The sequence below is a fragment of the Mus musculus genome, chromosome 13, assembly GCF_000001635.26.
Source record: "Mus musculus strain C57BL/6J chromosome 13, GRCm38.p6 C57BL/6J".
NCBI lineage: Eukaryota > Metazoa > Chordata > Mammalia > Rodentia > Muridae > Mus > Mus musculus.
Window position 1 is genome coordinate 43,250,717 of NC_000079.6, and position 26,516 is coordinate 43,277,232.

Consider the following 26,516-nt stretch of genomic DNA (forward strand, 5'->3'; position numbering starts at 1 on the left):
CACCATGGGTGTTGCTGGAGAGGAAGCGACAGGAAGCCACAGCCTGTCCTCACAGTCTGCTCCGCCATGGAAGCCTCTCTCACACTCTGACCACATCTTCCACCCAAGTGAGGCCACTGGGGAGAGAAGGCAGAGAGCGCAAGCCAAGCTGCCCCTCCGCCCCACCCACTTCCTCTCCCTGTGTCTGGTCATAAACCGCTCCAGAGTGCCATCAGTCACATACAGGTCTGGGTTGGCTGGAAACATGCCACACAAAGGCACATGAAGCCCTGTCTACCTGGACTCTACCTCACTGTGCCCCCATTAGCTGCATATAGCAGCCCTGCTGTGCAGCTAGGATCATGACCCTCATCTGGGTGACTTTTCATGGATTGGTGGCCACAGACCAGTGGGTGCCCGACAGGGTGAGAGGGACAGCATGAAAAGACCTGGAATCTGCCTTCCTATTATCCTCATCTCCTTTGCAGACTTAACCATTGAGCTAAAGAGACCTACTGACCACCGCGGCAGGAACATCAGCAGGCCATAAACAGAAAAAAGGGGTAGCACCTACACTGGAGGAGATCTCTGCAGGTTAGCAGGCACAGTGGGAGATTACTCTTCTTCATAAGCAAAGACCCCTCCCCCTTACCCAACATCTGGCACAGCCACACTGTGAATTTCAGAGGAATGATATGCGAAGTGAGGCTAGCCTCTGGAAAGAAATCAAGTTCTTTCTCCCCCTGTTACGGTGGCGTCTCCTGAGTCCTTAGCTTTATCAGACAGCAGCAGAATCCAACCCTTTTCTTCTTACATGAATACCAAGATGAAGTAAGCGCAGTCTTGAATAGCACGGGAGCCAAGGAGAACAATGGTTACAGACAGTGTCACAGCCTAGCACACAATAAGTGCTGGGCGGCATGGGAGCGCACAGGCCAAGCGCAAGGCACTATGGGAGCACTGACGTCACGCTCCAGATTCTTGGTATATAAAGGAGAGGAAGTAGGAAAATGAGCAGGTGTTCAGGGCAGATCTTAAAAGACCACCCAGAGGCGGAGAGGAGATGGAGTAGGGTGGGCATTCCACGAAATAGGTTAAAGAAAGCATAGTGTGTTCGCAAGACAGCAGCCGGGAGGCAGCGGACCAGACAAATGAATGTGGAGGCAAGTATATGGTGGGAGAGCCCGGGAGGTGTCTCAGTTGGTAGAGTTATTAATAGCCTGGCATACATGAAGCTGGAAGTTCAATCTCCAGAAGCGCATAAACTTGGTATGGGGTTTACACCTGTAATCCCAGTACTGGGGAGATAGATAGAAGTTCAAGACCATCCATAGCTACCCAGGGAGGCTGAAACCCGAGGATACAACCCTGTCTCATGGGATTGTCACACACTCAAGGTGGCATCCAGCTTACCTCAGCAGACCATTTGTTGCAGCAGATCACCAGTCATTACATAAGCTCACAGCCATAGGGCACAGGCTCAAACCAAACATACCCGGGGCATCTTCAGAGCTGCCTCTTTTCAAGTCATGGTTTCTCTGTTTAGCCCTGACTATCCTGGAATTCATCCCATAGACAAGGCTGGCCTCCAACTAAGAGATCTACCCTGTCTCTGCATCCTAAATGCTGGGATTAAAGGCGTGGGCCACTGCTACACCACCCAGCCAGAGCTGCCTCTTTCTAGAGCCTTTGTCTGAGCACCTCCAAACACATACTGTACCCACTCGAGACTGCTTTTAGCTCATCATAAAAAAAGGTGCTTTGGCTCTGCAGCTTCCCATAGCTGGATTTTCCTCTTTCTTTCCCCCTATTTATTTATTTTTGTATTGTACGCTCATGTACACATATGGTCACATGTGTCGTGGCACACACAAAGGTCAAAGGTCAGCCAGTAAGCCTGACTGCTCGGTTCCAAGAGCCACGTGGCAGAAGGAAGAACTATCTGGAGGGAGAGGAATCCTAGCAAGAAAAGACAGAGATGCTGCAAGGCAGTAGACAGACAGACAGACATGGCGCTGGAGTAGTAGCTAAGAGCTTACATCTTGATCCACAATCATAAGGCAGAGAGAACCAATTGGGAATGGTGTAGAGTTTTGAAACCTCAAAGCCCACCCACAGTGATAGATCTCCTCCAAAGAGGCAACATCATCTAATCCTTCCCAAACAGTTTCACCAACTAGGGACAAACATCCAAACATATGAGCCTATGGGGGACTATTCCTATTCAAACTAACACACCAGACACCTTTCCATGCCAGGATTTGCAAATCTAAGTAACAGGTTTTCTGCCCTTCATAATATTATATTACTGTGACACAGTTCACTTAATGCACTCTCTTACACCTAGACAGAGAGGGGAATAACTGCTTCAATTATTCAATATCATGACCATTTGCAATATACAGTTACGTTCATGCAGCTAAATAAATTCCCAGAAGTCGATTTGCAGTGGTGACGGGTGGTGTGGTTTTCATTTCTGCTCTTCATTGCCACTTGCCAGGCCCCTACTTCTTTCGGCTGTGGCTTTATCCTCTCCATTTGTAAATGAGGGACTGTATTGACATGTTCTCCAGTTTCCCCTATAAATGTCTCCTGAGCCTAAGAAGTAGCAGGAGGCTCTTCCTACGGGACATCGGGTCAAAGACACTGTGTTAGTGTGGAACTCCTACTCAAGAGCCCTGCTCGGGTCAGCTCGCACTGAGGGCAGACGGCTAGTCACCTGTCACTCTCAGAAGCTCTGGGTGAGTAAGGCCTGTGTGTCTGGCATTCTGGAAGACTCCATGTTTGGCCTTTCCAGTCATTTTCAGAGAAAATCTATGTTGTCATGAGATGAAGGTCATGTTGTGAGAAGAGGGACCAGTCCACCGCAAAGTTTATCATAGGTTTCTGCTGCTCTCTCCTGGTCCCTGCCCTGGATTTTACCCTGGTCTGCCCTCACTCCACTGCAGGAAACTGGCCTGCAGGACCGTCTGGAAGGCTGGAGCTGCTATCTCTCAAGCCCCACATGGAACCTCCAGCCCATGTGACCACTGAGTCCTTGGAAGGCCACTACTTGGAATGCGGCTGGAAATCTGAGTCTTTCCTCCTGTTGTAATTAATTAAAATGCAAATGACGATCTGTGGCTGGCAGTTCCTGTCAGGCCGAATAAGTCTACTGGTTCTTATAGTGTAGGGGACTTTTCAGTCCAAATAAGTCAAGGTCAAGGCAGCTGAAAGTGAAACTCAGCACCCCTGCCTTTTATTTGGTGACAAGGTCTCCGTCCCAGACTGTCCTTGAACTCAAACCCAGGATGCTTGTGGAATTCTGATCCCATCTCCACTGAGATTACATGTGTGTGCCACCAGTGGTGGTTTATTCGGGGCTGGGGTTTGAACTCAGGTCCTCATACCTGTAAGACAAGCCGTTTAATCAGCTGAACTGTCTCCCCAGCCAGTCTCTATCTACTTTTCAAGTTTGTACTTATTGATTGATGATGGGGGCAAAGCTCAGGGCCTTCCTCATGCTGATCATGCACTCTGCCACCCAGCCACATCCACGGCCCCCACCAACAGTATCATTCTTTAATACTTATCCCACCATCCTGGCAGCAGAGATGGAGACTCAGAGGGTAAACGATTGAAAAGGAGAGAAGGACTGAGGGAAAGGCTCCATGGGGGAAAGGCTTGCTATGTAAGCATAAGGACCTGAGTTCGAATCCCAGAACCCACATAAAAGCCAGAATTGGAATCTGGAGGGTCCAGAAAGCCTGGAACACGAAGGGGAGAAGCATCAAGGAGACACACACACCCCACCCTCATTCCACCCCTATCACCACCTTAAACATGGTAGAAAGCAAGAAGGGCAGCCAGAAGTAGATCTCTGACCGCCACATACATTTCATGAAATGTTCATGCCCTCGCTCACACATACATCATATAGACACAACTCACATGTCATATAAGCACACAAATCATACGGAGATTAAGAAAAAAAGGGAGAAATGAACGAACCAACCAACAAATAGAGATCACCTGCCATTTCAAATAGACTGCTGGGTGCCTGCAGGTCTGAGAAAGCTAGGATAGCTGTCCTGAGGAAGCCAAGCCCATAGATGCTCAAAAATGCAACACCACTTCGGGCTTAGCGTCTGTGAGTCTGTCTATCTGCTTGTCTGCCTCAAATAAACCTGCGTGCCTTCCCTTTAGTAGCTATGAGAGACACCCTGCTTTTTTTTAGGAGTTTTTTATTTGACCCTCAGGGAGGCTGAGCTAGTGACAAAGACTGGCCTTTGCCCAGCACTTCCCCTGATCTGGGCAGTGGATGAAGCGGCATGCATGCACGGTCTCCTCCCATCTACACAGAACCATCCGTATTAGATACCAGATTCCCTCTCTCATTGAGCACGGAGCTGTGCGGTGTCATGGTCTAACTTAACCGGGGCTTCGTGAGGTTATCTGTCCCACACTCAAGAGGTTCCTGGAGATCTTTGCTTCAGGATGGGGACTGGGCAGTCACAGTTGCAGGGGGTCCCAGGGCTATTCTTAGGTTGATCAATGTTGGGAGAAGAAGGCCAGGACCAAGCAACAACAACAACAAAAAGACCTGAGTGCCAGACTGGTTTGGCAAGTATCCCCCAAACAGAAAACAAGACAAAAAAGGCCACCGATCACCGCTCTATTCCACCCAAACAGTGGGGTAGCAGAAGGGTGAGGCGGGGCAGAATGAGCAGCAGCTACACATTCGACACAGTGGCCCTCATCTGCAGGGCAGGAGGTTCATGCTGGGAATGGCTTGCATGGTGGCTCACCCTGAAAAACACAGCCCAGGATGAAGCACCAACCAGTGAGGGTTGCCTTCGTTTATGTGACTGGAATTACTGATGGAAAATTAGTGCAAAGTGGTTCATCTTACGGCACGAACATGGACTCTCTCAAACTGAAGGCCTCCCTGCCCCGAGCATTACTCTGTGCTCACGGCTTTTCTTGAAATGTACCAAACAAGCTTATTTTCTTTCTACTACGGTCTTAAGGGTAAATTCTTTCATCAGACCACTAGAATTCCCCCTACCAGTCTGAATTATGCTCCAGTTTGCCTAGCGTTTGCAAGGCCCTGAGTTTCATTCCCAGCATGCAAAACCAAAAGACCGAAAGCTGCTCCACAGGACCATGTCTATGCAGGTGATTCTCTTTGCACCTGGGTCTCTCCACTCCCAATCTGATAGCATCACTGCTGGCCAGCAATTGCCCTCCAGGTTGCAATGAAGAAGTCTGGGTTCTAGAAATCAGTACAAATAGTTCCAGGGAATGTAAGACCAACTCTGCAATCGCAGATTACCCAACACTCCTGTGTAGTTGAAGGCCTGTTCCTTACCACGGTCCTTTATTTTTAAAGCACCACTCTCCTGGACCATCACCCATGGATCCTGGATGATCCAGGATTAAAGCAGCCATGCTCCAAGGCTGCCCACAGAGCTCTCCGGCCAGCTTCCCTTATCTCTAGATCTTGAGTTCTGACTCCTTCCCCGGGGACTGGCTTGGCCTGCTGGAAGCCATTTTGCTAGCAAATGTTTTCAGCAGTCAAAAGCAGACGTGTTTCCTATTAAATCAGAGAACAGCTTTCAATGTAAGTATATATACATATATATGTATATGTATACATATATATATATGAGAGAGATTTTTATTCAAGCATCACTAGTTCAAAACATGCACAGCCCTTGAAACACTTCAGAATAGATGTTTCTGCCCTGATCTTTTGCTAAAATCACCCTGGTATGTGTCTGTTCTGTTCTCAATACATCCTCCAGCCTTCTGATCCTCCCCACAGACAGGCAGGAGCCCCTGCAATTATGTATAGACAGGTATTAGCTTACTTTAACCATTCAGCAATCTATGCATATTTCAAAGCAATACAGTACAAGCCAGCAAACCTCATCTCTAGCCAACTGCAAAGGAATTTCAGTCCTCAGGTTGAAGAGACACCTGTACTCTGCATGTCATCTCAGCGTTAGTCACAAAAGCCAAGATATGAGATCATTGTGTCCATCGATGGATGAATGAATAAAGAAAAGAGGGTAGAAATAATGAAATGTCATATTGCTTTTTTTATTTTATTGATTGATTGATTGATTGATACTGAGTCTTACAATGTAGCTCTGGCTGTCCTGGAATTTACTATGTAGACCAGGCTAGCTTCAGACTTACAGAGCAAGTGTCTGTCTCTGTCTCCCACCTGCTGAGATTAAAGCTATGTGATACTAAACCTGGCCATATAGCCTTTTAAAAGGACATTGTGGTGGGACTGGAGAGATGGCTCAGCAGTTCAGAGCACCCAATGCCTTGGTAGAGGACCCAGATTTACTTTCCAGTATCCACAATGGGGCAATTCACAACCACCCGTTACTCCGGCTCCAGAGGACTGGATACCTTCCACAGGCACCTATATTCATATACACTTACACACACACACACAAGACAGACACACTGTACACAAAACTTTTAAATATATACAAAAATCATTTTTAAAAGGGCCATTTGATACTCAAGACAATATGAGTGGATGAATTAAGGGACATAAAACTAAGTGACACAGCCAAACCCCAAAAGACATATACAGTGCTTACAGGTGAGGTTACAGTGAGTCAGCCTCCTAGGAAGAGTAGAAAGGGTGTTCCCAGAGGCTGGGGGATAAGAGGAGGGATGGGACAAAGGGGAGAGGCTGCTCAAAGAAGCAAAGCTCCCTCTAGACTGGAGGAGTAAGATGGTGATTGGAGAAGAGACAGCTTTTAACAAGTGATGGAGGTAATATATATGTGTGTGTGTGTGTGTGTGTGTGTGTGTGTATGTGTATGTATATATATGTATATATACACACATATACATATATATGTATATACACATATATATACATATATATACACACATGTACATAATAATGTGTATGTATACATAATATATACATACATATATACATAATAATACATATATACATATATACATAATAATACATATATACATATACATATATACACAATAATACATATATACATTATATATATATATACATAATAACTTTGTCAGGAGGAAAAGGTCAGATATATACATGAATGTATGTATGCATGTATGTATGTGTGTGTGTATATATATATCTTGATTATAATTCAAATATCAATCCTGCTATGACAGCACTGCTGTCAGTTACAGGGTGACATGGGGACACCTGCAAACGTGAACAGAAACTAATCACAGTAAAAGCAGTAGGCTCAGCAGCTGCCACAGGTGGCACGGGTGAGTAGAGGGGACAGCAGCTCACATTCCAGTGTCCCTGGCTGGCAGCTTTCCGATCTTAGCAGACACACAGCAGATCCTGTCCTCCCAGGGGCCAGACTCCCTGACAGTCTGGTTGAGGAATGGTTGAGGACCATTTCTTCTCACATTTGAGTGAAGAGGAAATAATATGCATCGAAATGAGATCTCCAGGTCACCCTGGCTGTGCTCTCTCCCTTTCGGCCGCCTTAGTGATGCTCTGTGCTTGCGTTGTGCTCTTAATCTGAAGAGACCAAGATCCTGCCTGATTTGTCCCTATATTCAAATAGTCACAGAATTAAAATGGTCTAAGCTGTTGCTGCATATATTTCAGAACCAAGGGCATGTATCTCATGTCCTTTAGCAGTGACTGGTTTCTGTAGTCTCAAATCCATGGCTCAGAAATCAAGAAAAGACTATTACAGCCAAAGAGCAGGAGGGGGAGAGAGCAGGGTCTGGACTCTCGCTACCCCGGCCTGCTTTAAAATAAACAGCAGCATCCTTGTGGGGTATTTTTTACAGAATCAAGAGGTTTAGTCTACAGCAAGGAATCCTCATGGCTCTGGACAACATCTCAAACACATGTCTGAGCTTAAAGGGACCAGCAATGTCAGGCCACAGGTGTGTCCATATGTCCCTCAGCAGAGCATGTGACCCTCTGGAGCTTCACACCACTGTGTGGATCTGATCACTCAAGACAGCATCTCTTGAGAGTGGCAGAAATGGAAGCCATGTTAGAAGATGTGTGCAGGTGAGGAGGAGGACCAGGGGCTCAAAGTTATCCTCAACTGTATGATGAGTTTAAGGCCAGTGTGTGTTCCAATGAGACTCTTCCTGAAGAAGAGGAGGGGCAAGAGGAGGAGGAGGAGGAGGGAGAGGAAGAGGAGAAGCAGGAGGAGGGGAGGAGTGCTAGGTGACAGAAGGGAGGCTGGAGCTATGTTTGCTTGACGGGGTAAAGCAGAAGTGATGAGGGCGAGGACAGGAAGAAGAGGGGATCAAAGCCACCATGCTGGACTCTGTGCCTACTGTCCACTTTGCTGAAAAGCTCAGCTGTGTTCCCGGCCCAATCAGGCCACAAACCAGAGACTAAAGATGCCACAGCCATAAGACTCCAGTCTAGCAGAGACAGGCCTATCAAAGACTTGAATCATCAGTGGAATCTATTTCAAATTATATGCAAAATGGTCAAACATGGGCCAAGTGTGTTGGCACATACCTTTAGTCCCAGCACTCAGGAGGCAAAGGCAGGTGGATCTCTGAGTTGCAGATCAGTCTGAGCTACATAGAAAGTTCCAGATCAGCCAGAACTCTACAGAGCAAGACCCTGTCCTTAACCTAAATAATAAATAAACCAATAAATAGATTTACAAATGAATAATTAGATAAATGAATAACTAAACCAATAAGTAGCTCAAACATGTGTGCATTTGCTGAGGCATCCAAAACTCTGCCCCAAGAACTGCCATGCTAACTGGCCGTGCAGGACCAGAGGAATCAGAGAAGCAAGGTGTGAGGTTAGGGTCAGATGGGGAGCTGATTTGATGACACTGCCATCCTGTGTGGAAGCTGGAATCTGCTGCAGTGCAGGAAGGACGGGCCTTCTGAGGAAGGAAGCCATTCGGCCCAGGAAGAACCTGGGATGCAGGTACAGCCAGACCAGGCCAGGAAGTGGGGGGAATAGTAGCCAAGGGTCTGGCTATGGCCATCTGAGCCTCACAATGACTTCTTTCCTTCCTTCCCTCCTTCCTTCCTTCCAAGATTTTTTTTAAAGATATTTATTTATTTATATGTAAGTACACTGTTGCTATCTTCAGACAATCCAGAAGAGGGCGTCAGATCTCCTTATAGGTGGTTGTGAGCCACCATGTGGTTGCTGGGGTTTGAACTCAGGACCTTCAGAAAAGCAGCCGATGCTCTTTAACTGCTGAGCCATCTCTCCAGCCCTCACGATAATGTTTCTGTGAGCGTGCATGTATGCAGTCATGTGAGTACCTGTGTGTGTGCAAAGGTGTGCGTGCATGTGTATGTACACGGCCATGGAGGCGAGGGGACAAGCTTAGGCGACATTCCTCAGGCATTCTTCATCTTTGCTTTTAAGACAAGAACTCCCACTGGCCTGGATCTCACTCAGTAGCCTAGGCTAGCCAGCCAGCCAGTCCCAGAGACCCAACTGTCCCTACTTCCCTAGCACTAACATCACACATGTGTGACAGCGTGCCTAGCTTTACATGGGTTTGGGGGATCAAACACAGCTCCTGGTGCTTCTTTGGCAAGCACTTTATTAATGGAGCCATCTCCCTGGCCCATCATGGTGACCTACTTAAACAATGCTGTCTGTCGGACACACGCCTGCCATGGGCAGTGGACCACATCTACTCAGCAAATATACATGTGTGTGTCTGGAAGGGAACCCTGTACTTTAGTTGCCCATGGTCTGGCCCACATACTTTATAGAACTAGTTCTCTAGAGAACTTATTTAGGCTTGTGGTTTTAGGAGATTTTCATCCACCATGCTAGAAAGGACATGGTAGAGAGAGACTGGGTCTGTGGCATCAGTATAATGCAGCAGAATATGTCATGGAAACCATTCACCTCATAACCGACCAGGAGGCAGAGACCATGCCAGAACCAGGTACTAAGTTATGGCCTTCAAAGACATACCCTGAGTAAACAGCTTCTACCATGCATGCTCAAGCTCCCCAAACTCTCCCAGCCTCCTATTATAGTGCCATCAGCTGGAGGGGATGAACATTCAAAACATGAGCCTGTTGGGGGCTGCAGGGGGTGGGGGTGGGGGGTGGAGCATTTCAGATTCAAACCAGAACAAGAAAGTAGGATTCTAAGAAACAGAAGTCTGATATGCCATCAGAAACCACATGTGCATGCCAAGTCTTTTTATCATGTCACCACCGGCTATTGCACATCCCTTATCATCACCAGACATTTCTCTGTTCACCTTCTAGCTGCCCGAAGGGGAAGCAACTTCCAGCACTCTGGGGCCATCCAGCATTAGGTGGCAAAGATGAGGAACAAACTCTGAAAGGAAGATTGTTGGAAGCCGTGTGCTAGAACGTTAAGCATTTTAAGATGCTTAAAGTTCACTGATTTAATCGCCATTAGGAAGGACCAGAGAAGATTCAAGATCGAAGACGTGATGGTTGGCAAGGGCTGCTGGGACAAAGTACCACAGCCTCACAGTGCTAGAACCTGGAGATCTAAGAGTCAATGTGGGCCCGTCAAATTCTTCTTGGGAGATATGAAAGGAAAACCATCCTATGCCTCTCCCCAGCTTCTGGAAAGGTTTTTCACTTTTTTATTTTTCTCGTGGAATTGAAAGCAGGACTTTGTGCCTGCTGAAGCAAACGCTCTACAGCTAAGCCACACCCTTATAGCTAAGCCACATCCCCAGCTTTACAGCAAAGCCACACCCCAGCTCTACAGCTAAGCCACACCCAAGCTCTATAGCTAAGCCACACCCCCTATAGCTAAGCCACACCCCCAGCTTTACAGCAAAGTCACACCCCAGCTCTACAGCTAAGCCACACCCTATAGCTAAGCCACACCCAAGCTCTATAGCTAAGCCACACCCCCATAGCTAAGCCACACCCAAGCTCTATAGCTAAGCCACACCCCCATAGCTAAGCCACACGCCCAGCCCAACTCTTAAGTTTTTACACATTAGGTCAGGTGGTCTATCTCTTTCTGTGCCTAGTTGACTTTACTGGACCTACGGTCATGTCTGCTGTCCACATCGCCACACATGGCAGGAATTGCTACTTCTTTATGGCTGAATGCATTCTAGCCAGTATGTACGAGTCTTCTGGGCAAAGTCACTCGGAAGGCATGAAATAGGTGAGGGGAAAAGGTGCATGCAACAACGTACATGAGCCAATGTCACAAGCTAAGTCCTATTTCAGCAGCAGACAAGGTCAGCTAGTTGAAGAAGCACAGAGGACCTGAGGCAGGGGATAAGTGCATTCCATCTTGAAGAGGAGGAGGAAGAGGACGAGGAGGAGGAGGAGGAGGGGGAGGAATATACAGAAACATGGTAGGCCCTTGTATCTGAACTTGATTTCTGCAGTTTCAATATTCATGGCTAACCACAGTCCAAAGATATTACATGGAAAATTCCAGAAATAAACAATTTATGTGAGTTTTAAATTGTGTGCTATGACGAAATCTCACAGCATCCCACTCCATCCCACCCAGGATGTGAGTCACGCCTTTGTCCAGCATATCCACTCTGACTCTGCCACCTGCACCTGTTAGTCACTTGGAGGAAGGGGGCGGGGGGACGGGGCTCAAGTCCCCACCCCCTCACTGTTTTTGGTCTCATTGGTCGTCCACCAAATAAGGATATTGAGAACGATTCTAAAAAGGAAATGGAAGTTTCCAAATGCCATAGCAACACGCAGCCTTCCTCAGAGATGCCAAGAGAGGCAGTGTCTGCTGCCTCCCTGAATGCTGTTCATATTTGGCTGTGATGTTCAACACATCCTCGGGCGATTACGGGCAAAGACAGTGACTTCTGATACTAAACTGCCCTGGAATATACAATCTGTCAGTGCAACCATGGGAGGTGATGGCATCTACCTAGGGTTGGACATGAGAGCCTGGTTGTCCCTCTGATAGGCTCTGGGCACCAAGCTCCCCGCCTGTGGAGAGTGAGCCAAAGTCTCTCTACAGCAGGGCTAATTTTAAATGCTGGGATACAAGGCCTGGTGGAGTGATTCCTTCTGACCTTGGAGAGTCAAACATCGGGGCAACTGGGGGCAACTTGGACCAAACTGTAAGCAAAAAAAGGAATTGCCTGGGGAATCAACAAGACATTCCTCAGCCTACAGTGAGCTTATGTCCTACCCCAGAAAATCATTTATAAACAAAATAGCCTCCTAAGCCCTGAAGTGCACCATTTAGGGTACCTAGCCTAGAAAACATTCTAGCTTAGACCCTGAAAAGATGATCCTGCAGAGTTAAGGTTGTGGGGTTGACCAGGAGCTTTGTTTGTTTGCTACCATGGCTCAGCATCACAAGAGAGACTCGGAGCACTTAACACTACCTGGAGAAGACTACACACCATGATTGTAAGGATGCTTCTTACGAAATGCATACTGCCTTCCTACATAGTAAAGCTTTTAAAAAAAAATCACTAGGTAGAACCATTAAGCCAGACTATCTGTATTGAGACTTGGTTTCTTGTGGTCCACAAAAAATAATATGAGAGCTGGAATGATTGTCAACAGTCCTTGCCACTCTGGGCTCAAATCCCCATCCCCCAACAGAATTCCCATGAGTCCCTAGAGCATTGCTGAGCAACTCTATGGTGAAGTCAAAAGTCATGGCTACTACCTGAAGTATGCTTAACAGAGAGACACTTACACTTGCTCCTTCATGGTCTTGCAGAAATAACACTTCCCAATGTACATAAGGCTGAACTCTGAAGCATTCATAGTTATGGGGCTGCTAAACAATCCTCCAGCGACCCCCAGAGTGAAGCAGAAGGGCAGGCAGGCAGGTGTATGTGTGTCTGTGTGTGTGTGTGTGTGTGCGCATGTATATACACATATCCTGCCACCACTACCACCCTCTAAGCAATTCTGTTCCAGACACCTCCCTCCATGTTCTAGAATGCCCAGCTGGGCCATGATTTCCTTACTGACGTCAGTTCCAGGTGTTTCCCCACCCAGTTTTCAAAAGTGCTGGGGAACCGAACCCAGAGCTTCATGCGTTCTAGGCAAGGGCTCTACCAACAGAGCTCTAGCTCCAGCCCCACAGTCCTAACCCCTAACAAAGCCGACATTCCTATTAGAGCAGGCAGTGACTAAGAATCCACTCGCAACCACTCACAGGATGGCTCAGTTCTCCCAGCTCTTACACGTGACCAGGAGTGTGGAGGACTCTCTACCCAGTTGGTTTGTCACAGATCCAACTCTCATATTACAGACTTGTTTCCTGGAGCTGTTATTGTGGGTCTGTTCTGCTTGAACCATCCCTGGAGTCCTGACTCCCTAATGGAAAGTAAGTGTCCAGCAGACCACTTTTTTCAGGATTTAAGCACAGGGGGCTCGGCCTATTGGTTAGCAAAGGGAACTGTGCACCAGTAGCCAGGTCTCACACCTACAAGCAGACCTGTGCAAGCCACATGGGTGAATCCCTAATCCCAAGACGGGTAGTCATCTTGCCACAGCTTGACATTGTCGGACCTGTGGCTGGTCCAATCTGATGTGAGGCTGTGATGACCACACTTGGGGACCACCTGTGGCAATCCTGGACAGATTGTTAATAGTAAAGTTTCTCAGAAACGGGAGTTGGGGAGGGGGGAAGGAGGGCTTGAAATAAGTTCAGGGTCATTCCCCTGGGAACACAAATGAGGAACAAAAATGAGGTTTAATCTAATGTTCAAAATCTCCTTTGCCGGATGCTCCTAACCCTAGACATGGGAAGGGCTTTGTGTGTACATGTTTGTATATGTGTGTGCTGTATCTATGTGTAAACACATGTATGTGCATATAGAGGCCAGAGGATAATGTTGCGATCTCTCTGTCTATCATCCTCGACCTTATTACTTGAGAGGAGTCACTTACAGACCCTGGAGCTCACTTGTTTTGACTAGACCAACTAACTAGTACATTCTAACTAGTTTTCCTGTCTCTACCCCAATTCCATGAGATCTGAACTGGGGCTCTTGTGCTTGAGTAGCAGGCTATTTACTCACTGAGCCACCTCGCCAACCTTAGAAGGGATGTTGATGCTGGCTGGGCCCTCGGCATGACCCACAGGTCTAGAAGGAAGGGAATGGACACATAGTCCGGGAGAAGCCTGGTTGAGGCAATATCCTGGCTTGACTACCTGGGCCTGGTGAGGTCAAGGAGAAGGGCTGGGAGGTCAGCGATGAGGAACAAGAGGTCAGAAAGATCAGGGACTCTATCAAGGTCAGTCCATCCCGAAAAACAAGGAGTCCCCAGGAGGTGGCTTGGCGCTTAATGTGAGAAGACCTCCTAGGTGCTTAAGGGGTGAAGACCAGAGAAGGACAGAAAACTTCCTGAACATTCTATGTCCTGTGGAAAACTTCCTGAACATTCTATGTCCTGTGGAAAACGATACGCTGCCTCCTCCCATCGGAGTTCACCTCCAATTTTGTGAGTGTGGGTTTGCATCAAAACTACCAAAGGGGGCAGGGGAAATACTCCATTTCCAGGGAACTTTCTGTTGCCTTTGTAAAATGCAGGTTAAGGAGAAGGAACTGTCTGTTCCCCTGAGGATGTTTCAAAGACTGCTTTGATTGGTCCAGAGCCACAGGGTGCAGACAGCCTCTCCGCCCCCCCATCACTGCCTAGCAGTGTATCTGCTTTCACTCAGCTCCATGCATCTCAGACCCAGAGACGTTATCTTTGCTCTTTTGTAGTCACCTCAGCATCGAACAAAGTGGTTCATGCATAGCAAAGCTTGAATAAATGTTTATTAGATGAATGGGACCGGCTACAAAGGTAATTTTTTTTTCACTATTCAAAATACAATGGGTCCTTGCAGATTCCCCGCAGGGACAATTATTGAATCATTTGAAGATATGCAGATCAGAAATACAGGCAGTAGTGTCCTTTCTTCTTTCAAAGCATATTTGTTCGGGTTTCCTCAATCATAGTATGTTTTTATAACTTCAAAAGGACAGGCAAACTAGTAGCGATGGAAATAACATCCAGGCAATGTGGCGCTTGCCTGCAATCCTGCAGTTGAAAGACAGAAGCAGGAGGAACATGAATTCAAGGCCAGGCAGCCTGAGTGCCACAGTGAGAATCTATACCAGCGTTTCTCAACCTGTGGGTCCGACCCCTTTGAGGGGGGTCAAAGATCATAAAACACAGATACTTACACGATGATTCGTAACAGTAGCAAAAGTTACAGTTATGAAGTAGTCATGAAAAATCACTTTATGTTTGGGAGTCACCACAACTGTATTAAAGGATTGCAGCATTTAGGAACATTGAGAACCACTGCCCTAAACCAAAGAGTCAAAATAAAGCAACAGCAACAGCAACAACAACAGCAGCAGCAGCAGCAACTTAGATTTAGGGGAGAGCTATATTAAGCCAAATGTTAAAGAATAAACACATGCACACATATGCACATGCATGCATGCATGCATGAACACACACTAATCTGAAGTTGAAAGTCAATCACTTTCTTTTTAATCTGCCCATTTGCTGATCTGGAAGTGAGGCAGGCACACTGCACAAAAACATGCAGCCATCCATCCCTGGCCATCCGATCCTGCAACCTACATTCGTATGATCTCACAGAAAAAGAGCACAAAGCTACATCTGTCCTCACGACGGGCTGAGCTGTGCCTCTCCAAAAGCTACAGACACCCTTCGCCCCTGACATCTGTGAAGGCTACCTTGATGAAATTCAAGTTGTCCCAGCCAGAACGGCTAAGATCAGGATCACACTGACAATAAGTGACCGTGAGGCTCTGGGAAAGAGGAACCGGATTCAAGACTGTTGGGAGAGAGACTACTGCAGTCATTGTGGAAACCACTAAAGGGGTTCCTCAAAAGTCTCAAATAGAACTACTACGTGGGTCGGCTAGACCAAGCCTGGGCATATATCCAGAGGACGCTAAATCAGCCACCACAGAGATACTTGGGTAACTATGTTTATTGCTGGTCTGATCACAATAAGAGAGGCCCGGAACCAGTCTGATCAAACAGACGTATACACAAAGGAAAACACGAGTTAACTTTAAAATAGTGGCTGGGAGTGGCGGTGCACACCTTTGATCCCAACATTCAGGGAGGCAGAGGCAGGCAGACCTCTGGGAGTTAGAGCCAGCCTGGTCTATATAGTGATTTCCAGACTAGCTAGAGTTATACAGTGAGACCCTGTCTTTAAAAAAAAAAAAATTAAAGAAAAGGAAATAAACAAAGAAAATTACAATTACAGCTGGGCGTGGTGGCACACACCTTTAATCCCAGCACTCGGGAGGCAGAGGCAGGTGGATTTCTGAATTCAAGGCCAGCCTGGTCTACAAAGTGAGCTCCAGGACAGCCAGGGCTATACAGAGAAAACCTGTCTCGAAAAACAAAAAACAAAAAGCAAATCAAAAAAAAAAATTAAAATTACAACAGAGATAATGAGATACTAGTATTGTTCCAGGAGCATAAAGATAGTCCACAGACCCTCACAGTCCTGGAAAGAGACCACCACCAAACTCCTACTGTTCACCCATTAGCTAGTCCTTTTATGGTTTGTTGCATCAGCTCTTAGAAAGAAAGACTAGCCCACCGAATGACTAAAACCTCCAAGAACAACACATAACCCCACAGACAGCCCAAGCAGAGGATGATAGTTGCATCCCAGTCATCCTGAGGAGAGAAGAGGGAGGATGTTAACAGGGCCCTCCTCTGCCCCGCCCCCATCCTACTTCCCAGCCCTTCTGTGATGCCTCTTTTAAACCAAATCAAAGCGAAGCACCACTGAGCAGGCTGGTACAGACCTGCCATCCTAACCAACTTAGGAGGTTGAGGCAGGAGGATCACACATTCAAGGCTAGCCTTGGACCACTTAGTGAGACCCTGTCTTAAAATGAAAGTGGTAAGAAGAGAGCCAGAGATGGACCTCAGTGACAGAGCACACACCTAGTGCATGAGGCCTTGGGTTCACTCAATCCCTGAGACGCAATATCTCATGCATGAAACCAAGGGGGAAAAATAGACAAATCAAGATAGATAGATAGATAGATAGATAGATAGATAGATAGATAGACAGACAGACAGACAGACAGGTAGACAGATATATGATTGATAGATGACAGTCAGATAGATGATAGATAGATGGATAGAGAGATAGATAGATGGATAGACAGATAATTGGTAGGTAAATAGATAGATGGATGGATAGACAGATAATTGGTAGGTAAATAGATAGATAGATAGACAGACAGACAGACAGACACATAGATAGATACAGGTATCCACCATTTCCTCTGAGTGAGTATAGCCCTTCCCTCCTGTGATCACATAGGTCCCCACACTCACATGTCACCTAGAGAGCAGATACGTCCCACTCTCTGCAATTCTACCAAGTGTTCTTCATCCTCCCACATGCCACTCAGAATTTGGAGGGGATAACTGGCAGCCAGGGAGGGATAGCACACTGCCTGGTCCTTTTGTGGGCTGCAAAGGGGCAGGGCAGCTCAACAAGTGACTCAGAGGCAGCTCTTCAGATCCCAGGACCTTGGCTTTACCTCTAGCTGCCACTGACAGAAAAAGCTCTGCTTGTCCTGAAATGAAGACCCTCAACAACACGATGAATGCTTGCAGCTAAGATTTTCTGCCACCTTATTTTGTGGTTCTCACTCAAGTTCAGAATTTAGTCATCTGACACCCTCAGACCTCTGAGTATGCTCCATACACACGTGCACTCATGGCTCCCAGCTCTTGGCCTTGCACACATCTAGCAGAAGCGTGTGGCTCCTTAACAACTCTGGAAGCTTGGCAATGAGTGGATGCATGTAGAGGTGTGTGTGTGTGTGTGTGTGTGTGTGTGTGTGTGAGTATGTGTATAGGTCAGGTTTCTGACCCCACAGAATTGAGGGCACATCCCCAGTTGCTTCTCTCAGAAGTCCCTATCACTGAATCACCATAGTAATTCCAGACGCCACCCTTTGCCCTTCGAGGGTTTTGGTTTCCTGAAAGGGAAAGCCAACCCCAGGCTCAGAGAAGCTCAGAAGCGCCTAGTGAATAGAAAAGCCACCTTGTCACTGTTTTGCAGGCACCAAGGACCACAGCGAGTGTTATTTTAAAGAGGAAACCCCGCCCTAACTCACCAATACTGTGACAGTTTGACAGGGATGTCAGAGATTCGAGAAGGGGTGTCATTAAGCCATAACCATTGCAAATCCCAGGTCCCGACAGTGCCTGTCAGTTGAGCCCATCCCAGCACCTGACATCCTGACTGAACTCAAGAAACCCATTCAGAGAAGAAGCAAACAGCTCTGCCCAATTAAGCTCAGATAGCCACACACAGTGTGGGGGAACAGGAAAAGGTCAAAGGTCAAATCGTGACGTCACTTGCCCACACTACTTCTCCCCACACCCACACCCACACACACTCAAATCTGCCCCCGCCATCACCTCCTGCATTCCCAGGCAGTCACTTTGGAGGCCACAGAAAAGACGACTCAGTTCCTCACCCTCTCTCTGCAGACTTGTGACGTCAGGTTCATGTGTGGGGTTTCCCCCACCCATAAGCAAGTCACAGCTGCAGCAGCAAACACCAACTGGGTGTCTGCTCACTTCATTCCATTCTCACAGGATGAGCCCAGAATTGGTGGCAGGTCCCATAGGTTGAGGGCTGAGTTCCAGGGCTGCCTCTGCATAAAAACACACAAGTCCAGGCTATCCTGCCTCCCTCTGATCCACCTGCTTTAAACTAGGGTGCTATTAAAAATAGTAAGAATCATAACAAATAGGCTATGACATAGCTTAATAAGAGAACACACACAAAACCCTGGGCCCAATCCCCAGCACCAGTTTTTGAAACAAACAAAACAAACATATGAATGAATGAATGAATGAATGAATGATTCTTTATTCTGTCTCCCAGTGTGATAGAGCTCATGTGTACCCAGTCATTGGGGAGTACAGACAACAAGAAGAATTGCATGCTTAAGGTCAGCCTGAGTGGTATAGGGAGAGTCAGGCTCAAAATTAATTATTTAAGCCAGGATTAGTTAATTAACTAAACCAGGTTCCTGTCACCTCCCCTCTGGTTCAATTAATTTACTTGTACAGTTCACAGAACCCTGGGAAACGCATCTACTGGTTTATCAGATTTGTAAGGCTGGGTGACAAAGCACTTGGCTCATTTGAATGAGGCCCTAAGTTCAATCCCCAACACACACACACAAAGAAATGACAAAGGACACTAATCCTTTGGGCATGGGGCTTAGAGTGCCCCCATCCCTCTCTGGAAGTGCCACTCCTGCCTGATGTGTTCTGCTACCCAGAAGAATGGGGGTGGGGTGGGGGTGGACGGATTATAGACACTTCATTAAGAAGACTTGGTGATGAAAGCCACCGCCAATAAACTTGACCTTCAACCTTTCTCTCTTCCCGGAGGCAGTGGGTTGAGCTGAGAGCCTCACTTCTCTAACCCTGCCAATCTTTCCTGTGACTGTCCTCAGCCTGACATCATGCAGGGGCTGCCAGCCTTCAGCCCATTCATTAGCTTTCAAAAGCCACTCAGCACGGTGAGATCTAAGGATTTAAGGATGTGTGCCAGGAGAAGGGAAGGGAGATCAGATATCTACGATCTACTCTATTCCGGCTTCCTTCAGCAGTCATTCCAAACAGGACAGGACTTGGCTCCATCACTGCTCTAGTTTGACGACTGTTCGGATTCATGAGTGTATATTGCTGGACACAAGGCTGGGAGCTCTCTGTGCACTCAGCCTAGCTCCCGCCCAAGACAGTCCTCAGCTTAGCACTGCTCATCCCAAGCTGCGTGTCACGTGCAGGATAAAGCACAAGGCCATGATGCTACCTTGCAGCGGTTCCCACAGGGTAAAAACAACGTGAAGTTTCTGGGCCAGAATGTAGCTTAATGGTTGTTCATTTGACTAACATGCACAAGGCTCTATCCCTAATGCCACAGAAGGAAGTAGAGTTTTTAGCTGGGCATGGTGGCATGGGCCTTTAATCCCAGCACTCAGGAGGCAGAGGCAGGTAGATCTCTGAGTTCAAGGCCAACCTGGTCTATAAACCTGAGTGAACTCTACACACAGAGAAACCCTGTCTTGAAAAACAGAGAGAGAGATAGACAGAGAGAGGGAAAAAGAGACAGAGAGTAAGGAAATGGAATTTTTAGACAATACTCTAACTTTAAATTAAAAAAAAAATACATAAAGACTCCCAGCATTCAGGAGCCTTGAGCAAGAGAGAGAGGGAGAGGGAGTGGGAGAGGGGCAGACAGACAGACAGACAGGCAGATGGAGAGGGATCGAGAGAGACAGAAAGAGAAACAGTGTCCTCACCTCTCCAGGAAATTTCTATCACTATTGCCATGGATACAGTCGTGTTGCACTTGCTTTTTGTCCACTGGATCCAGGTTAGTTTTTTAACAGCCCACTGAAGCAAGAATCAAAACACACGGATATGCAGAACTTGATTGTTCTTTTGCTACAGGTTAATGCTGAGCATGTGTTGACTCCTGACCTGTGACATCAAGAACCTGGGCTTTGCAGACTCCAGAGGTGGCCTCAGAAACCTACTGAGGTAGAAGTTGTCCTACTCAGCCACCCAGAAACTATTGAGAAGAAAAAAAAAAAAAAAACTGTTCCCAGGTAAAATCCGGAGATCGAGAAGAGTGCAACGCTAACCCTGCCAGGATGCTGAGCTATGTCCTGCCTCAGTCAGGGATCCAAGAGCAGGGAAGGGGGAGCCGGCCCAGAGAACTCATTCTGGTGAAATATGGGGAACACTTCAGCTCCTCCCTGTTCCCATCAACTAACAGGTAGGTTAGCAGGCAGGTTAACAAGCTCGGGGAAAATCAAAGACGGAACCGTGCTGTTGTGATTAAGAAACACATGACCAGGGCTCCTCTGCCCACAGCTCCGCAGAGCCCAGCCACGTGGCCCAGCTTGGGAAGTAGGGAAGATGACAAGGTCGCCACAACCTTCCCAGTCATGTTCCCTTCTGTGCATCCTGACTCAGACGTTGCCAGAAGCAAACGGGCACCTGCCAGGGATCTGAGCCATGACCTGGAATTTTCCACGGCCTAAAATGGAAGAACAATAGAAGACCAGGAAGACCCATAGCATCCAGAACTGTGTTCTGCAGCTAGCAGATGCTGAGTAACTACTTGTGGGTGAGGATATGTCAGCCTTTCATGAGCAGAGAGCCAGAGGTGGGCAGGGCTTGACTGCTCACTTACCAGTAGCCCCTGATACTCTGGTGGAGGGATGGAAAGTCACCATAGCATCCTCAGCCCGGGGCCTCACCAGGCAGCTCTGGGATGCACTTTGAGAAGCACCTGAGAGTGACAGAGGCTGGTCTGGATATCGCTTGATATAACCATAAATGTGACCAACCACTGAGCTCAGGCATCAAAGCCATCTGTAACCAACAGCCTAAAGTGTACTCAGAGCACGGGGCTAATCTCCATAAATAAAGAACCCCATGACTTATGTTCTCCACAACTGGGGAAGAGCCAGGTCTTGCAAGAAAAAATGAGTATGGGATCTTCCACTGGCTTGGTTCTGGGTGGCCTCAATTATTTGCTTGGCTTTTGGAAAGACGGTGGTTTAAACTCATCCTTTCCCTGAGCACTTCTTTCCGGTAACTCCCGTGCTAAGCTATTAAAGTCTCTTCTTAAACTTCAACTCAGCTTCTTACAGGCTCACCCCCAAATTCTTCTCTGCTGCCAAGTCAGGAAGCCTGGCTTCACTTGCGTGGATAAGAGCTCTGCAGTGTGGCGTTGACACTCATCCATGCCTCAGCCGCTCTCCACGCTCAGCTCTTCCCAGAAAACACAGCAGCCAGGCTTTGCCACAGCTCAGAGGACCAGTATCCCACCTCTCAAGAATGACAGCTACTGGGACTGTAGCCCACACACTGGGTGTAACAGGGACCGTGAATCGGTGAATGTTTGTTAGTGCCCTAGGCAGGTCTCAGAGAGTCAAGATGACATTTCAAAATCCTCCACAAACAGGTTTGAGTACCAGCCGTGCTGGTGTCTGGAACACCAGGTGTCCTGGTTTGCTTTTAGGCTGTGATAAAACACTGACCAAAAGCAACATGGGGAGAAAAGGGTTAATTCCATCACACCATCACAGTTCACCTCTGAGGGAAGTCAGGGTAGGAACCCAAGTCTTTCTAAACCTCCCAGGACCGCCAGTCTTGGAGTGACACTAAACTAACCACAGTGGACTGGGCCCTCCCCTATCAACAATCAAGACCGCCTACAGGCTAATCTGATAGAGTCGATTTCTCAAATGTGGTTCTATTTTCCCAGGTGACGCTAGTTTATGTCTGGGTAACACAAAACCAAACAGCATTGAAAGCCAAATACTGGCTTCTCAGTGCCTCCCCTCCTGTGCCACTGTCCACCTTTCCTCTTCCCCCCAGAGGTTCCAGTCTGCTTAACAAAGTGACCATAGGCAGTAGATTAGCAGGAGAAAGGACAGGCAGCTTCATTAACAAGTGGGGTGGGGACGTCACCCCGTGATACCCCATGAGATTCAGAAGTATAGCACCTTTCTTCATAGGCAGAGGAGGAGATGTGACATTCTTCATAGAGCCAAAACGAAGCATCTCATGTCACGTCTGGGCTCAATGGATATTGTGGCTTCATATCACTTATCAAACCTTAGGGCTTGGAAACAAAATTCAGGCTTTAAAAAGCCAAGCACACAGAGCTGCAAGCTCTGCCAACCAACCCTTGGTTAAGGTACACAGGAATTATCTTTTTAAATGAGGAAGGTCCTCCCACCCCTGGTCCTGTCACTTAATTTCCCCAGCAGGGTTCTGGACTCACTGGGAAACCTGGCCTATTCCATTTTCAAAGGCTGGAATTTGAACAAACTCAAATTCAAACGGAATCACTGGCTCACAAACAGCACAGGGAATCAACAAACAGGTAGCTCAACCCAGGCGCCCAATTCCCATCCTCACCTTTCCTAGGCCATCCCCAATCTGGCTTGCTCTTCTTCATCAGAAAGCAACTGATGGGGCTGGAGATGCGTCTCAGTGGGTGGGGTGTTTGTCTAGCAAATGGCTTGCACACAAGCCAGGTAGCACATAAGCCAGATGTAAGGCAAGCACACACACACACACACACACACACACACACACAGTCCCAGCACTGGGAGGCAAAAGCAAGGGCATCAGGAGTTCAAAGCCATCCTTGGCTACAGAGGGCGTAGGATGAAGCTAGCCTAGACTTACATGAAACCTTGCTACAAAAAGAGCAACCCATCAGAGCACTACACCTTCAACATCCCTCACTTCCTTACGAGCGCCATCGCAGATGCTCAGTAAGCCGGCCAGTGCACAGGGGCTGCGAGATGTCATCAGGTGGAGAGGACCTGTCTTTTCACGCACAGCATCACACAGGCAAGCAATTAAGCACCGCAGATGGGAAAGGTTTCAGGGGCGTGTAAAGCTACAAAGCCCGGTGACCCGCGACACCGGCCAGCACGCGCCATTAACCATATCCCTGCACAGAAAGGACACCCCCCCCCCCCCAACAGAGCTTTGCTTAGAGATTTTGTATGGACTTGGGACATTATTGCTGTTTTGCTAGGCAGTGCCCTGAACCTAGACTATCCATCACGGGAGCCACAGATCAGTTTAAATGAAGCAGAATTTAAATTTCAATAATTCAGACAACCTAAAAAAATGAAGTCTCAATGAACGAAAACTTAAATCCAGTTCATCATTTGTGCAATGAGGGAAACTGTGTGGGAGGGGAGCCCTTTCCTTGACAGAAGAGCTGTTCATCATCATAGAAGCGGCCACTGTATACTCCTGTCTTGGGTTCCGCAGCCCCATCTCAGGGCTGAGGTCTCTTATTTCTCATCAGGGATCCATCCATTTGGGGTCATGGCCAGCCACTCCTTTTAGTAAAATGAAAAACTAGAACATTCCATGAGATGTCACATGTCAGTGGAAGAAGGGTATCGCGTCATGAAACCTAAATTCCTCCTTGTTCATCTATTCAATATACGTATCCTCGTATACATCAATATCTGTATCCTATAGATCATATACGGGTGTATCTATAACATAAACTCGCTCCCCACAGCAGTATGCTGCTCGTGTCCAGGCGTCTGAGTGAGCTCACACTAACTCCTTTTCCCCTTTCCACATGACTGATCCCAAGCAGATGAGACACAAGGCCTGCTCCGAACATGAGCTCTCCTCCATAAGTGGTTTTCCACAGGCTTCCCCTAGAATCTATGTCCTCTGGGCACAGACCCAGGTAACTGAACAGCTTCATGTACCCATCAGGGCTCCCCTGCCCACAGACGAGAGGTGGACAGTCACACCTCAGCTGAGTCAGTGCCCATTCTGGGGCCTGTGAGGTCAGGCTCTTTGTGGGTAACAGCAGAACAAAGGCTTCCCATAAGGACGTAGGAAGGACTAAGAGGTACCGATAAATCACTCCTGATCCCCTAGACCACAAGGTCTTCCCTTGCCAATTATGGTTCTGTAGTACTGCAGTATGTGCGCGCACACGCACACACACAGGCACGCACGCACGCACACCAGGATCACTGTGCTGGCTGATTCTACAACTACACAAACCAGCCACCATGTTCAAGCATATAGTCAAACCAACTTCTAAATGCTTTGCTGTGTTGTTTTACATGAGATTTGTGTTTAAACCAGTAGACTGAGTAACGCAGACTCCCTGAACCTATAGGTGGCTCACGTCCAGTCCTCAACTTAAAACATCAAAGAAACGCCAACCCAGGAAGAGTTCTGTCAGCCAATGGACCAGCAGGGCAATTCCTCCCTGGCTGTAGCCTGGTGCTTTTCAACCTGAGGGTAGCAACTCCCTTGGGGAGTCATTATCAGATATCCTGCATATCAGATATTTAGATTACAATTCATAACAGTAGCAAAATTACAGTTGTGAAGTAGCAGTGACATGGTTTTATGGTTGGAGGTCACCGCAACAAGAGGAGCTGTACGAAAGGGTCACAGCGTTAGGAAGGTTGAGAACCCCTGCTCCAGTCCATTCCACTCCAGAGACTGGTGTTCTGTTTCTCCTCAGTTCTCTCCTCTCCTTTTCCCACTTTGCCTCAGTTTCCCTGGAGAACCCAGCTTTCCTCAACTTTCTTCCCCATCATTCAGTGCTCTCTCAAATGCCTCCTCTTCTTGGTGACCACCCCTGATTTCCTCTGCCAGAAATAAGTGTTCTCTCTCCTGGGATCATGTGGGTAGTATATTGCTTGTGTTACTTCTGTGCATGCATACCTGTATGCTTGTGTGTGCTCATGTGCACTGGCTGGTTTTGTGTGTCAGCTTGACTCAAGCTGGAGTTATCACAGAGAAAGGAGCCTTCCTCGAGGAAATGCCTCCATGAGATCCAGCTGTAAGGCATTTTCTCAATTAGTGATCAAGGGGGGTGGGGGGGAGGGCCTATTGTGGGTGGTGCTATCCCTGGGCTGGTAGTCCTGGGTTTTATAAGAAAGCAAGCTGAGCAAGCCAGGGGAAGCAAGCCAGTAAGCAGCATTCCTCCATGGCTTCTATATCCACTCCTGTCACCAAGTTTCTACCCTGTGTGAGTTCCTGTCCTGACTTCGTTTGGTGATGAACGGCAATGTGGAAGTGTAAGCTGAATAAACCTTTTCCTCCCCAACTTGCTTCTTGGTCATGATGTTTTGTGCAGGAATAGAAACCCTGACTAAGACAGCATGTCTGCATGCTTGTATGTATATATACCTGCATGCTTATGTGTGTGCATGCCTGCATGTACACATGTGTGATGCAGACGATTGAACCAGGCCATCAGGCATGTTAAGCAAAGCAGTTTACCACCAAGCTATACTTCCAGCCCTATGTCACATTTTCACAAACATTATTGCATCTCATATTGCCATTAGCTGAGTCTCTATGTCAATTTTAAACCCTATTCTTCAAAGCTTGGTCCATGAATCATCAGCACCAGTCTCCATGACTGATGCTAGAGACACAGAATCTCAGGGCAACTCAGACCTGCAAAGCTAGGAGCCCACAGGGAACCCCTTTGTACAGTAAAGTATGAGGCTCGTGACATGTACTGCTTACAAGTGAGTGGTTCTGGGCTCTGAGAAACTTAAAAAAAAAAACAAAAACAAAAACAAAATCTATACCTTCATCTCTAACCTGGAAGACAGAAATGGCTGGTGTGAGGGGCATCAGGATGTCTGGAACCTTCTTAGGTGGTCTCCTAGGCAACCAGGCTGAGAACCACCCTAGAGGAAGCCCTTGCTTTATAAGAGGAATAGAGGCCAGAAAGGTTATCAGACTCTATGAGGTCACACAGTATCAGAAGAAAACTACTTTCTACCAAGGTTACCTGACTTCCTAAAAACACTTTAAGGAATGAGGGAAAGACCCAGTTAAAGGTGAAACTAGAATCACAAGTCCGCGGCCAGCTTGAAAAACTTAATAAGACCTTATCTCAAAATAAAAGGGGGTTGGGGCAGGCAGGGTGGTCTTAGGCTAAAGGTTAAAATGCCTGTCAAACATGTAACGGTCCCCGA

At 47.4% G+C, this 26,516-nt stretch overlaps 1 protein-coding gene and 1 long non-coding RNA gene across 3 annotated transcripts in view; both read right to left on the reverse strand.

The window, feature by feature from the left end:
• LOC115488162 overlaps positions 1-25,620 on the reverse strand; it is a 31,610-nt gene extending 5,990 nt beyond the window's left edge. The window contains exon 1 of the long non-coding RNA XR_003950633.1: positions 4-25,620. This is a non-coding gene — a long non-coding RNA (uncharacterized LOC115488162). The remainder of the gene's footprint in view (positions 1-3) is intronic.
• The window catches only part of Gfod1 (glucose-fructose oxidoreductase domain containing 1), a 108,933-nt gene that overhangs the window by 55,477 nt on the left and 26,940 nt on the right, over positions 1-26,516 (reverse strand). The window lies entirely within an intron of this gene.